General features: G+C 40.0%; 1 protein-coding gene across 5 annotated transcripts in view; it reads right to left on the reverse strand.

Moving 5' to 3' along the window:
- LIFR (LIF receptor subunit alpha) overlaps positions 1-14,631 on the reverse strand; it is an 81,711-nt gene that overhangs the window by 56,556 nt on the left and 10,524 nt on the right. The window lies entirely within an intron of this gene.

A 14,631-nucleotide genomic window follows, 5' to 3' on the forward strand; every position in this document is an offset into this window, starting at 1 on the left:
TAAGCAAAGGCTAAAATATTAAAGAGAAATTTAGGATAACCAAAAGGAAAATAAAAAGTACTTCCAGAGAAAATGGGGATGATATAGGAAACAAGAAAACTTAAAAGAAAAAAAAAGAACCTAAAAAACCCTAAATAGTGTCCTCTGAGCAAACATGGCATAACTATAAAAAACAAGAGGATGCAATGAAAAAGGAATAACAGGAAATAAAAACAGCTCTTAGAAGTTAAACATATTGTCTGATATTAAAATTAAAATAAAAAGACTGAGTAATCTTTCAGAACAAAATACAAAAAAAAATAGAAAATGTGGGAAAAGAGATAAGAAATGGAGACTCGATAAAGGAAAGGAGATCCAACACCTAAATAACTGGAGCCCATTGAGAGAATTCAAAAAAATATTTTTCTTAGTGAAAGCAGATGGCAAGATCTCTTCTTGGCTACTGTTAAGTACTGTCAAAAACCCAGGAAATGAATTCCAAATAGCTTAATTATAACCAAAACATGCACAAGGCGTGAGCACACATTTCAAAAATGTTCTATTATTTTCTAGATGAATGAATAACTTCCTAGCCAATTCCAGGGTCGTTGAGTTTACTTACTAGAATGAAAGTGTATTCACAAAATGTCCAAAATGCCAGTTGCTGAATTTATAGAATTATACAACTGTATAAGAATAACTGAGTAATGGAGCCAAACATGACCCTAAAACTCAAACTCTGACTAAAATAATCATAAACCATATTCACTGACTGGCTAAACATTATCTTGAAATGAAACAGTCCCTCACTACAAGTTTCGATTATTCTAAAAAGAGACACAGGCCCTACAGCCATGCCAGGAAGAAGTGCAAGAAGGGGTGGAAGGAGGCAGTTGAGAAAGAGCTCTGGACCAGGTGCTTCCAGATTTAGATGCTAATCTTGGCTACATTACTAATTAGTGGTATGGCTGAGGGTAAATCACTTAATCCCTCCCTGCTTCAGCCTCAACCATTGGAGCAGAGAGGCATGCTCTCTATTCAGGATCCACATAAGAGACTTCCCAAAGCGAAGCTGTAATATTCCATTCCTGCTGGCAGGGAACAGGCACGCAGACAGTAGCGAGCTCGCACAAAGCCTACGCCAGCAACAGCCACGGATCAAAGACTCTGCTGAGGAGGTCAGTGAGCAGGAGGAAGGCGATGCCCAGGGACAGAAGGATCAACGGCAGTGTCACTGAAGCCTCCTTAACTTAAGCAGGATAATAAAGAAGACTTTCTGGTGTGATACATTTATACAGAGAATTCTGGGCAAGTCTATTTGGGCAATACAATATTGTGCTTACAACACATCAGACTTCTCCACCAAGCAAAACTTTCAAATGGACTTACTGTGGGCCAGAACAATACATCAACAGAGCCTTCCGAGGCACTTTCAGAAAAAAAGGGATGCTTGTGAAGCTTTTCTCGGCTCACTCCTGATAGAAACATTGTCAGAATTCACTTTTTTCCCCTGTCAATGCTTTATTCCTTAGAGGAGCACAAATTTTTACAGAATTTCAGGCGCTAACTTTCAAAATTAGGATGCGGCAACAGGGTGCAAATGCACATATGCAGGGGCAAAGCAAGCAACAAACGTGTTCACAGCAAGTGCAAACTGCAGCCCCTCTGCCTAGCATAAAAGTGGCAGCCACCAGCCTCATTTTGCCAAATATGCTGATTTTTCCAGATGAGGTAGAAATCTGGCATTTTAAATGAAACACCAAAGTTTGTAAATGTAAGAAAATAATGCATATGTTTTACACATTCTAAAGGCCAGACAAAATATGCTCATGGGCAGTATCCTTCCTGCCCAAGGGTGACCAGTTTGTTTCCTATACTAATTATTTTAAACGATTTAAAAAGTCAATAAACCCTTCTGCTAAAGAAAAGTAATCATGCAGAATAAATTTGTAAGATTGCTGAATGGAAAGAAAAATATCTGGTTCTATTTCTTTACACATATGCTGACTTCAATCTTAGACCATCATAAAGCACAGGCAGAACTTGAGCCTGGGGCCCCACATGGCAAAGTTCGGTCCTGTCAACACGTGCCCCTGAGCTTTTAAAGGCCTTGTTTGTGAAGATGAGTGTTCATACGTGTACTTTGAATTGTATTTTTCTCAACCTTGAGAATGCTGGTTCCAGTGTACATGAGGTTTAGGGCTTTTCTGCTGAAGAAAATTAGAAAAAAAGAGTTGAGAAAAGTAAAGCTAAATACCAGAAACTGTTGCTTATTTTGTCTCTGTTCCCCTGTCCCCCAACCCCTCTCTCTATATACATAAATATGGTGGCGGTGGTGGGGAACAGGTAGGTAGAGACAGAGCAGGAAACGTGACAGAGAATGAGTCAGCACGTCCTGCTGGCACGAAGCTAGCCTGGTGGCACTGAGGCCTCCAGCCTTGTGTGCAGAAGGAGGCCTCAGGCAACACCTGCACAGTCAGGGTGAAAGGAATCAAGACAGCCCAAAGCATCTTTTATCTCAAGAATCTATCTTTTTGCCATACAATGAGATAACTCCCTTGTCATTAATTCTCAAAAGAAATTAAATGCTAAGCTGGAACACTCGGGGGAGAAAAGACTCTGAACTACTGTAAAGGTAAATAAGCCTATGAGTGGGTCACCCATCTACAGGAGTGGAGATGCTGGGAGTTGAGCCAAACAAGCGCAATCACACAGGCAGTAAACAGTACCCGCATTGCTCATTTGTATTCTTCCTAGTGTCCCTTTCTTTACTGTTTCCTAGGAGGAAACATCAACGTTGTTTAAAAACTTTGACCAGCAACTATTTTCCTTATCCCATTTCCCTCCCACAAGATCTTAAATTCCTCCAGCATTAGCTCCCAGTGAAGAAGGCTTTTCAGGATCATAAACTCTGCAGTTTGATAGACTCCATTGTGTTACTGAAGTGAAGTGTAGGGGCTCTTCAAGTTAAAAGAAAGAAATACTTACGAAAAACATAAACTTGGCCAGACTGAGAAGTTCTATCTGGGAAGACTAGACTGCACAGGAAGGCATGAATAGCTTTTCAGAAAGAGGGAAGCTGGAACAAAGTGATGTTTCAAGGAGATTAACTAGCACATAGCTGCAGTAACAAAGATGTATGCAAAATTCATCAGTATATAGGTCTAGTCCTAGCAAAAATCTAGTCCGCAAAGAGCCCACATAACCTAGCACAAGGAATTTGAAAAGACTGATACCAAGATGCATCACTGAGAATATCAAAATATCTGCATCAAAGATGTTACAAGTTTTCAGGGAGTGGAGGCCATACACAAGGGCTCAGGAATAAGAACAACATCAGAATAAATTACTCAAGTCAGGCCTCTGTGACTTGCGGTATGAGTGTGGACAAACCCCCATTGTAACACAGGGATGGTGACAGCACCACTTCCAGAGCAGGTTACGGGTGTACATGAGACACTAGGTGTGTGACCCATAAATATTCTTGAGAAGGAGAGGAACACACCAGACTTCTTAGCAATAAAAGCTAAAAAGAACACCTTCCAAAATACAAGTGAAAATTATTTTCACACTTAAATTCTATACTCAAACCGTTGAGTGGATAACATGTATTTTACAAAGACATGCAAGATGTCAAAAGATATATCACCTTCCGTGTACCCATTCTCTGGAAGCTACTGCAGGACATGACTGACCAAAATGAGGTACAAAACAAAAAAGAACAAGAGAGAAAATATACAATCCATACAACTGGAGTCAGAACCTAGAAAGAGGCCTTGCACACTGCCTCTGCTGTGTGTCCGGGCCACACTAAAATGGTTGCCATTCCACAGCTGCCGGACCCTTCAGGACTCCTTAGGGCAGCACCCATTTTCCCTTCTTGGTAATTTCATCTGCACTCTCCTCAAGTCAGCAGTGATGCTCCTAGCAGGAGGTATGTTTGTGATCACCTCTGAGAGTCCACAGGTTAGATGCCATCTTCTGCTGCTTCCACAACACTTTAATTATATTTATGTCATGGGGTTGCACAATTCATGTTCCATAGGCCAAATCTTACCCGCCTCTTGATTTTGTAAATCCTCCTAGGACACAGCCACACCCATTAGTTTAAGTACTACCTATGGCTACTTTCCCATGACAATGTTAGAGCTGAGTGGCTGGGATAGAGACTGAATGGTCCACAAAGCCTAAAATATTTACTGCCTGGCCCTTTACAGAAAGAGTTTGCTGACTTCTGCTCCACTGCTTCACTTCCTAATCTTATAATTCTCCCCACAGACCGTCAGATCCTTGAGAGCAAACACGTCCGAGTTCACTGTAACCCTCAGTGCCCAAGTAGTACCTGGCACAAAGCAGACACCAAAAACTCTAAGCCAGCTGGCTGAATGAATACCAAGGCACAAATGATTATATGCCCACACAGTATACTTTCATTGTTAGGCTGCATGCTAACCCAGGTACTGCCAACACTAGGAATCTAAGTTAAAGCTCTGGCTCCCAAACTGCACTGAGGCACCCCAAGACACCAAAGCAAACCGACAGAGCTATCACAGAATATCTAAGGTTTTGAAGGAAACTAAGTGACATCTGTCTAACACTCTGAAAACCATTAGTTCAAGGTAGCCCACAGTTTCAACATTTGGTCACGCTACATTAAAAAAATGTGTGACATCGTATCTTTATCTTTGGTGAAGAGAGGGAGGGACTAGTAATTGCTGGGATAAAACGCAAGTACTACCCAAACAAATCAATGTAGAAATGGAAACGAGGGTGCTGGTTTCCAAGATTTGAGAAGCTATGCAGTACTCAATAGCGTCACACATCTCATCGGTAATTAAGGCTTTTTAAGAATGAAATAAAAATACTACCATAGGCCCTCCATATCCCAGGGTTCTGCAACCACAGATTCAACTACCCTTGGATTGAAAATATTCAGAAAACAAAACCAATAAAAGATAACAGTACAACAATAAACAGTATAAAAACAGTACCGTTTAACAACTGCTTACATAGCATTAACATTGTATTAGGGATGATTTAAAGTAATCTAGAGATGATTTAAAGCATATGAGAGGATAAGCACAGGTTATATACAAATACCACACCATTTTATATTAGGGACTTGGCATCCAAAGATTTTCACATCTGTGAAGGTCTTGGAACGTGCCCCCACAGAGAGAGAGGGACAATTATATTTTTCCTTTTAAGTGGATACACGTTATTTCTTCAAACTGCTACTAAAGTGCTTGATCATAAATACTCATTAAATTGTTTGGACCCATTTATTTCATAAAGAGAACTGTTAGGTAATTCTTTTGACTACAAGCATCATGAAAAACATTAACAAAACACAACGGGCACTGTGAACTGTGACAGTCTGGGAATCTGAGTTAGAGAATAGCTCGGCTGCTTAGGGATTCCACTGTATCATACTTCAATATGCATTCTACATGTAGGAAAATAATATTGAAATTTAACATTTGCTACATTATAAAGACAAATCTATCACTGTGCATAATGCAGGATATTCATTCCCCAAAATAACTTTTTGGTCTATTATTCAAATAGAATAATCTTGTCAATTTTTTTTCCTTAATTCTTTTGCATTTCCTGGGAACTTTTAAAAATAGACTGTCTTCCAAAGTTTTTGTTTTTCAGGATCCTCCATGTCAGTTTTAGTAATCTCCACTGCAGTGTGGACTTCCCTGTTAATTCAAGAGCCAGTCCATTATGAATCTCAGCATGTCAAAACAAGTTTGAATACATCACTTCCATGCTTAAAATTCTCCAAAGGCTCCCCACTGCTTCAACACACAGTTCCAGTTCCACACTGTGGGCACAGCCATTCGAGACGGCCATGAACCCCTTCCTCTCCATACCACAGCAGCTCCCCAAACACTCCACATTCCCTTTGGTATCAAGGCCTCTCCCAAAACCACTGCCTCCATGGAGTGCCCCCTGGAATGTCTCCTATATTTCCCATTCTTCCATCTTTCAGGACTCACTCTATCATACTTTAGAGTAACATCTGACTACTCATATCCCACCTCAACTATGCTATAAGAGTGACTGGTATGTAACAGTCTTCAATAAATATAAATGTCTACCAAACGAATGAACTTGTTTCTTCCATTTTAATGATGAAGCGCTCTATTATTAAACAACCTGAAAACATTCCTCCAAGAAATCTTTAACATGCAGGAAAACATGACGAAAACTTATCTCTAAAAAGAAACAGGAACATCTCCATTTCCCAGTACTTCTCACTAATACCAAGGATTGTCTTTAAAAAAAAAAAATTATTCAGTTGGGCCATAAATGGCATTTCTTTTTATTGCATAATTAAAATATCCTTTCATGTGTTTATTGGTAATTTGCAATGCTTTATTTATAAGCTGTTTATTCTCTTTTGCCCCTTTTTCTAATTGGGCATTAATCATTTCCTTAATGATTGCTAAGAAAAAAAATCTTAATATGCATATTAGCTCTGTTACATACACAGCAAATAGATTTCCCAATCGCTTTTACTTTCCAGTGAGTCTTTTGTTTAACTCTTACTAGATCAGATTTCTCTATTTTGTCCTTTGTGGTTTCTAACCATAAAGGTTTTTCTCATGCCAGGACTATGCAAATTGTCCTGATGTTGCCTTCAAGTACATTTAAGGTATTTCACATTTTCAGCTTCATGCCATATAAAATTAATTTCAGTGTACAGTTGAGTCAAGGACCCACCTTTTCTGTTTCCCTCTAAATGTTTACCACTTATCCCAACACCACTTATTAGGTAATCCATTCCTTCCCTCATTGATTTGAGATGCCATTCAGGTTCTATTCCTACTTAGCTTCCTTGGTGGGACTCCTTAGCTCACTGCTCCTTCTATCCTTCACTTCCTGACTGAACAATATTATCTGTGCTTGTGGCTATAACATCACTTGTATGCTAATTACTTCCAAATCCGTGTTCCCAGGATTGGCCTCTTCCCAGTTACAGATTAACCATTCACTAGACAATTTCTTGCTTACTTACACAAATCCACTCAAGTAAGGTTCCTTCACGCATGACAAAATATTCTGATGTTTCATATCCACTTGGATATTTCAGATTTCTCAAAAACTCCAGATGTACTGAATTAAGCTCACTTTCCCCTCCAAACCTGCTCTCTTGTACCCCAGTCTTAGCCCATGGCACCAGTGTCTTCTGAGTAACCCTGACTCTTCCTTCTTCCTCACACCTCCCACCTGACTTGCCACTTTTACCTAAAACATGCCTTGACTCTTTCCCCATCCTCTCCCTCAAGTCCATTTCTACTGCTCTGGAGGCTCAGGCCCTCCTCACCCTCTGGCATATGTAATTTACAACCCTCTGGCAAGGGCCTCACACAATCCATCTTCCATAGTGAGTTGCAAAGCTTTAAATAGCATCTATATCACTAACCCTATCATTCTTTGAAGCTCCAGGCCAAATATCAGGAGGCTGGCCCACCAACAGCTCAGACATCTGTCCACACTAAAATTCACACGTCTATTCCGCAATCTTCTTCCACCTCCTCTACTCCTTTCCTAGGGGCATCTCTTCCTCTTGGTTCTTTTTTTTTTTTTTTTTTGAGACGGAGTCTCGCTCTGTTGCCCAGGCTGGAGTGCAGTGGCGCGATCTCGGCTCACTGCAAGCTCCGCCTCTCGGGTTCACGCCATTCTCCTGCCTCAGCCTCCCGAGTAGCTGGGACTACAGGCACCCGCCACCGCACCTGGCTAATTTTTTGTATTTTTTAGTAGAGACGGGGTTTCACCGTGGTCTCGATCTCCTGACCTCGTGATCCGCCCACCTCGGCCTCCCAAAGTGCTGGGATTACAGGTGTCAGCCACCGCGCCCAGCCTTCCTCTTGGTTCTCATGCTGACCACTACGTCCAACCAGACACAGTGCTCTGTTTATGCTCCCACTGGACATCAATTTCCCCTTTAGGCATTGTTCTTATCATACCAGGTATTACGGAAATCATTCTCTCCCTTCCTTCCACCCTCTTTTCCACTATAAGCTAAGATCAGAGCCTTATCTTTGTAAAATCCGTAATGTAGGAGTGCTTTATATCCACATGTACAAGATTTATTTGGTGACTGAAGCAAATCCATTCAAATAGAGTCCTCGGTGAGGACTTAAAATATTTTCATGCCATTCAGTTGTTTGTCTACATTCTGAAGAGTAAGCTGACAAACTTTATGCTTTTGAACGAACCTGTTTGCTATACAAAAATTCATTAATAAAAAGAATACTGGCTCAAATTGAAGTTTTTTTGTTTTTTTTTTGGGGGGGTAATACATAGAGTAAAACTATCCCTAAAGGCCTTTCTAAATTCTAGGAGGGGGAAAAATACTAATTACACAATAATTCTATCTAGGTAACATGCTAGTTTTAGCTAACTCTACCATGTAAAATATAATCTATACATATATTTCAGATATTATGCATTATTTATATACTGTTTATTAAGGAGCAGCCACTTTGCTAAGTTCTTTCAATGAAAAATTGGATTTAATTTTCATATCAATCCTATAAGGTCTGTATTATTAATATTATTTCCCTCTTTTTATAATAAGAAAACTGAGGCACAGAAAGGTCACACAGCTAGTAAGGAGCAAAGTGGGACCTGCAGCCAACTCTGACTGCAAATCTCAGCTCCAGGCCATTACACTAAACTGTAAAATGAGCAACTAAGCTGGAGTCAGGAGTCCTGGACTCCAGTCCCTATTCTACCACTGAATAGGTGACAGGTAGGGGCTCGCAGATAAATCACCTAACATCTCAGGTCTTAGCTCTCAAATTACACAACTAAGACCCAGCATCTGCTTTCCCTACTTTAAGTATCATAAGAAACTTACGGTTGTTTTGTTTTCAGAAAACCTTGTTTGTCACCTGCAGGAACAAACTGGTAGATGTACAATGTGATTAGAAATTCAGCTCTCCCCCAACCTGTCCGGTGAATACTGTTGCTGGGGGAAACACCACCTGCTCTACCAAGCACTTCCACTAATCACATTATAACAAAGATCAGACAGTCTATGTTCAGAGAACAAATGGAAAATAACTGCCATCTTACTGTTCTCCTTCCAACTCTAAGTACACTTTTAATTGGTTAAGCTCTCAACTCAGCAGGTGCAAACTCAAACATACTCCAAGAGCCAGCCAGATGAAATGACTGGAGCCGTTCACATGACACAGGCTGGCGGGCAGCCCCTCACCAGCTCCTTGTGTCTGTATTATACCACAGAGGACGAGCGGCCGGTACAGCCACAGATCTTCCAGTTTTTCCAAAAGGGTAGGAAATCCAGGTTGTTGCTTTTTTAGTTATTATTATTATTATTATTATTATTATGAAATATCCTTATTTTTAAATGCTGGCAATTAATTCCAATAAAAAAAAACACTATGTGGGCCAAACAAAATACATTTGCAAGCCAAATATAGTTCTTAGGGAGCCAGTTAACCTGTCACAAAATGTATTGGCATTAAAAAATTCTTGTCTTGCTGCTGAAATAATCTTAAAATATAAACTGTTTTAAGACCTAGATTTCAATGCACACATGTTGACCAAAATGTGCCTGAATGCTTTATTAACATTCTTTAGGGTCAGAATCTGAAGCTTTCCACTCCAAAATAATTCAAAATTTTTTTCTTTATGACATTATTTAATCCCAGATATCAAAATCCTAAGCATCACCTTAGATTATGCTTCTCAAAACAACAACAACTAAAATAAACCCTTTAGCTCTGGCTTCAGACCACGGTCTACAACATCTTCTAAGCAGGTGAAACATCTTCTATGTAAGAGTGGAACAGAGTATGAAAAACATAACAGCACCTAAAATAACTGGTATTTGGCAAAGCTATTTCAGAAAGGGGCATTCTTGTTAAGAAATAAAATCCTACAGACACAGAGGCCTATGAGCTTGATAACTGATCCTGGATAAGACGATCAACAGTATTAAGAAAGGAATCCTAGAAGACCTCTGACCCATGCACATCAGCCCATCCTTAGCCTCAACTTGATAAGCTGTTGTACTGGGAAAAGCAAGGACCAGAAACAACAAAATGTATCTCTGCTTGAACAAAATCTTTTCTAATACATGAAAGATGAGTATTAGCAAGGTAAAGAAATTCAAGCTGTGTAAACAGAGTGAAGAGGCTGCTTTTATCACATGATCAGCCTTACTCAGAGTGCTAATTCATAGGATGATGTCAACCTGGACAAGAGTGATATAGACAGATATCAAAAACTTCTGTTTTTCTTGGTATCTTCATTAATGAGTTGGATGAAGATATACGAATCATATCCAACCTATCTGTGGATGGAAAAAAATGGACAAAATAGCAAATATACAGGGTGTAATAACAGGATTCTAATAAATAAATCCAATAAAATAAATTCAGCATGGATGTCAGGGTCCAAAATGAAATGATAATGTTGATAACAATAACACACGGAAAATGAACAAATACAGATGGGAGAAGATATGATTTAGCAGCAACACACATGAAAACCACAAAAAAAAGCGGTTAATAAGCTAGGCCAATATTGTAAGATGGCCATAAAAATATTAAGAAGGACTACTTTTTTGTCTTCTCACTTGATCAGACACAAAATGTCTAAAATCCTGTCCTCCAGTGGTATTAAAATTGGAGGATTCATTTTAGTTTGAAAAATAAGTAGATAATCTAATATCAAAGTATTAACATGAAACATAAATTATGATTGTTGGTTTTATTACTGCCCAAGTCATCATAAATTCTTGCTCAACGTAAATCTTACTCTAGTAAATCCCATCTCTCACCTAAGTGCCAGCTACTACCTATTTCATAGAAGTACCACCCATATGTGGGGACACTTGAACATTTAGCAACTTGAGGGTAAGGCATCAATAAATCTGTGTCTGAGAGCTTTAAATAACAAATCCTTTTTTATTATGTAAATTTAATCAGAAGCTTTATAAAAAGGAATGACAGAAGACGGCAGAGGCAGCACGATGCCTCTAGTTATGACTACCGCTTGCGCCACTCCCTCAACTTTACCAGGTAAATAAGGACAAACCTCCAGAGTCGGGCCTAGTTGGGGCCTCTTTCCCTCAGCCTGCACAAATGCAATGCTTCTAACTGGTCTCAGGACTTCTGATCCTCCCATAGCACAAATTCAGTTTTGTATGCCTAGAATCCTCCATGGCTCTCCCTGGCCTACAGGGAAAGGTCTCAAGTTGAACATGGCATGAGGCTCCAGCTTTTTCATGCCAGCCTAAGTCCCCAGTGCCATCTCTGTGCACCTCCTCACAGTGGCCCCGTGCTCAAGTTCTACCAAATGTGTAAACGTGTCAGGCTCTGTGGTGCCTCAGTGTTCCCACACAGACAGATCATCTACCCGGAATGTCTTCCCACTCCACTCTTCCTTGTCCCTTTAACAAATATCAACTCATCTTTCAAATTTCAGTATGCACTGTGTCAAATCCAACCTTCCCCAATGGTCTCAGGGCGTAATGCATATGCTTACATTACTACATATAATATTATACAGCAATGATTTATAAAACCATCTTTCTCACCAAACTGAGCACAATGAAGATTTTTTCCCTGGGAAAAAATATGTGAAACAAATATGACAAGTGTCACACTACACTTAGGTTATACAAATGGCTAAAAAAGATGCTAAAGCAAGATGAATACCTTCAATAGAAATAAAAATATGCAACTCACATACTAAGAAATATAAATAGGCAATAAACATGAAAATGACGTGAAACCATATTTCTACCGATCGGAAAAGGTTAATAAGAATGATACTAGATACTACCCTGGACAATGTGGAGAAATTGGAACCCAACCTGTAGTTGTGTAAAGCCACAGGCCACACGCTCCAGGGAGGCCCAAGCACTTAACCTGTACTCTCACAACCCTCCAAAGAGGTTTGGTATTTTTCACATGGCATGCATGAGGAAATAATTAAGTGACTTATCCAAAGAATTGTGGCTCATTAGGAGCAAAGCCAGAATTTGAACCTAGACTTGCAATTGTGACTCTAGAGTCTGAATTGGGAGTGATTATGTTGTCCTTCCAATTGAAAGCCTTTCACTCAATAACAGTAAGAATGATGAAGATAAACCAAGGCTACAAATATTTATCAAGAGCTCACTATGTGGTAGGCTCCATTCAAGCACTTCACATGCAACTTATAATCTATTTCTAGGAAATTTTCCTCAGGAGATATCAGACAAGATTTCAAAGGTGTGTTCACTAAATGCACTTATAATTTAAATGAAATAACCTGAATGTTCATCAATTTGGGATTGAGTAAAGAAGATGACATCTCTGCATGCATTCCGGCCCACTTCTCTCTTTCTGTACTCTTAATAATTTCTCTATCATGTTAATTAAAATCTATATGTGGTAATTTAAAAATTTATCTTACCCTTCCTTCCTCCCAGATTTATATGCCACTTTCTACCTGACTTTTCTCCAGATATACGTACAACTTGTCACCTGGAAATATCATAGGTACCTTGCACTATGTCCAAAACTGATTGATTCATAACCCTCGTAAATTTGTTCTTCCCCTAACCTACACCCTCTCAAAATATAGCTAATTTATTCAAGCAAAAAAACCTAGCAGTCATCCTTGAGTCATTCCTTTCCTTCCCTATTGGCCTCTACCCACTTCCTATGTACTACCAGCTGCTACACCTTCAAATGCATGCCGAAGGAAAAAACACCCATCATCCTCATTGCTAACCCCAAATTAAGCGCACCAACCTCTTTTGCCTGAACTGCTATAAGAGCCTCTGAAGTGGTCCTCTTGTTTCCAGTCTTGCTCCCCACCAATCCACTCTGCACAAAGCAGAACCTTTCAAAAACAGCCATCAGATCATGTCACTCCCCAGTTTAAAACTATCTAGTGGATTCTCATTATAAGCACACCCCACTCTCTGTCCTGCATCCCTTTCCACACTCTTCACATACACTTCTCTCCTTTGGTCACCGGCTTCCAGTCTCCAGGGCCTTCTTCCATTCCTCATATGCACCAAGCTCGATCCACCAAGGGCCCTGGCACTTGTCATTCCTATCATGGGGAATCAGCTTCCCCTGACTCTTCTCATCATTCAAATTAACACTCACTTCCTCAGGAAGGCCTCTCCTCATCACCTAGAAAGGGGGTTAATTCCCTGCCTGCCTCCCTCCCCCAAATCCCGCACCACGACCACACACTGCTCACTCTTCCTTGCGGTATCCTATTTTATATTCTTCAGCGTACACATCAATACCTAGAGGTATCTATGCATACATAATTCCTGACTTATTGTCCCTCCCTCCCCGCCTAGATGCTGAGCTCCATGAGTATCCAGTACTGAATATCCAGCATGACCTGAGAGTTTAGCATAGGTGGGAAGGAAGAGACAGAAAGCAGGCTCCTGTTCAGCACTCCTCTTCAGCCCTATAGCCCCCAACAGCTAGAAAAACTGCCTGGCACACAAAAAGTGTGCAGTAAATATTTGTTAAGTAAACTGAATAATGGATGAATAAACTGAATCTAGTGTGCAGTTATGCACCATGGAAGATTATTAATATAAGTTAAAAAATTTAAATCATGGCCAGGCACAGTGGCTCATGCCTATAATCCCAGCACTTTGGGAGGCTGAAGCAGGTGGATCACCTGAGGTCAGGAGTTCAAGGCCAGCCTGGCCAATATGGTGAAACCCCATCTCTACTAAAAATACAAAAATTAGCCGGGCGTGGTGGCGGATGCCCGTAGTCTCAGCTACTCAAGAGGCTGAGACAGGAGACTCACTTGAACCTGGGAGGCGGAGCTTGCAGTGAGCCAAGATCACGCCATTGCACTCCAGCCTGGGTGACAGACCAATTTAACATATTTGGAGATGTAGACATAAATATATGTGTGTGTGTGTGTGTATACACATATATATATATGTATAGAAATTAATCTAGAAGGATATGTTAACAATGTTGCCTGGGGTTATCTCTGAATGGTGAAACTGAAATTTTTTTTTGTATTTTTACTTATACTCCCTGAGCTTCCTTAATTTTTATAAAATGAGCATTTTTACTTTTATGATTTTTAAAAAGCTACTTATGTTTAAAAAAATAACAACCCAGGGCAGGGCACGGTGGCTCATGCCTGTAATCCCAGCTCTTTGGGAGGCCGAGGTGGGCGGATCACGAGGTCAGGAGATCAAGCCTATCCTGGCTAACACAGTGAAACCCTGTCTCTACTAAAAATGCAAAAAATTCGCGAGGCATGGTGGCAGGCACCTGTAGTCCCAGCTATGTGGGAGGCTGAGGCAGGAGAATGGCGTGAACCCGGGAGGTGGACCTTGCAGTGAGCCGAGATCACGCCACTGCACTCTAGCCTGGGTGACAGAGCGAGACTCCATCTCAAAAAAAAAGGAAAAAAAAGAAAAAAAATCCAATGTAAAATCAAATAATGGATAAATCACAAAATAAAACCAGCTAATAAAATGAACAAATATTTTATTTCCTAGTATTCAAATAAATGTGGAGAAAATTAAACTGTATCAAAAGTCTTAAAGATATTTAGTTGTTTTGACTCAATAAACCAATTTTAAGGGAAGAATGTGAAATTTATTGGAGAAGGGGAAAA

The sequence above is a fragment of the Pongo pygmaeus genome, chromosome 4, assembly GCF_028885625.2.
Source record: "Pongo pygmaeus isolate AG05252 chromosome 4, NHGRI_mPonPyg2-v2.0_pri, whole genome shotgun sequence".
Lineage (NCBI taxonomy): Eukaryota > Metazoa > Chordata > Mammalia > Primates > Hominidae > Pongo > Pongo pygmaeus.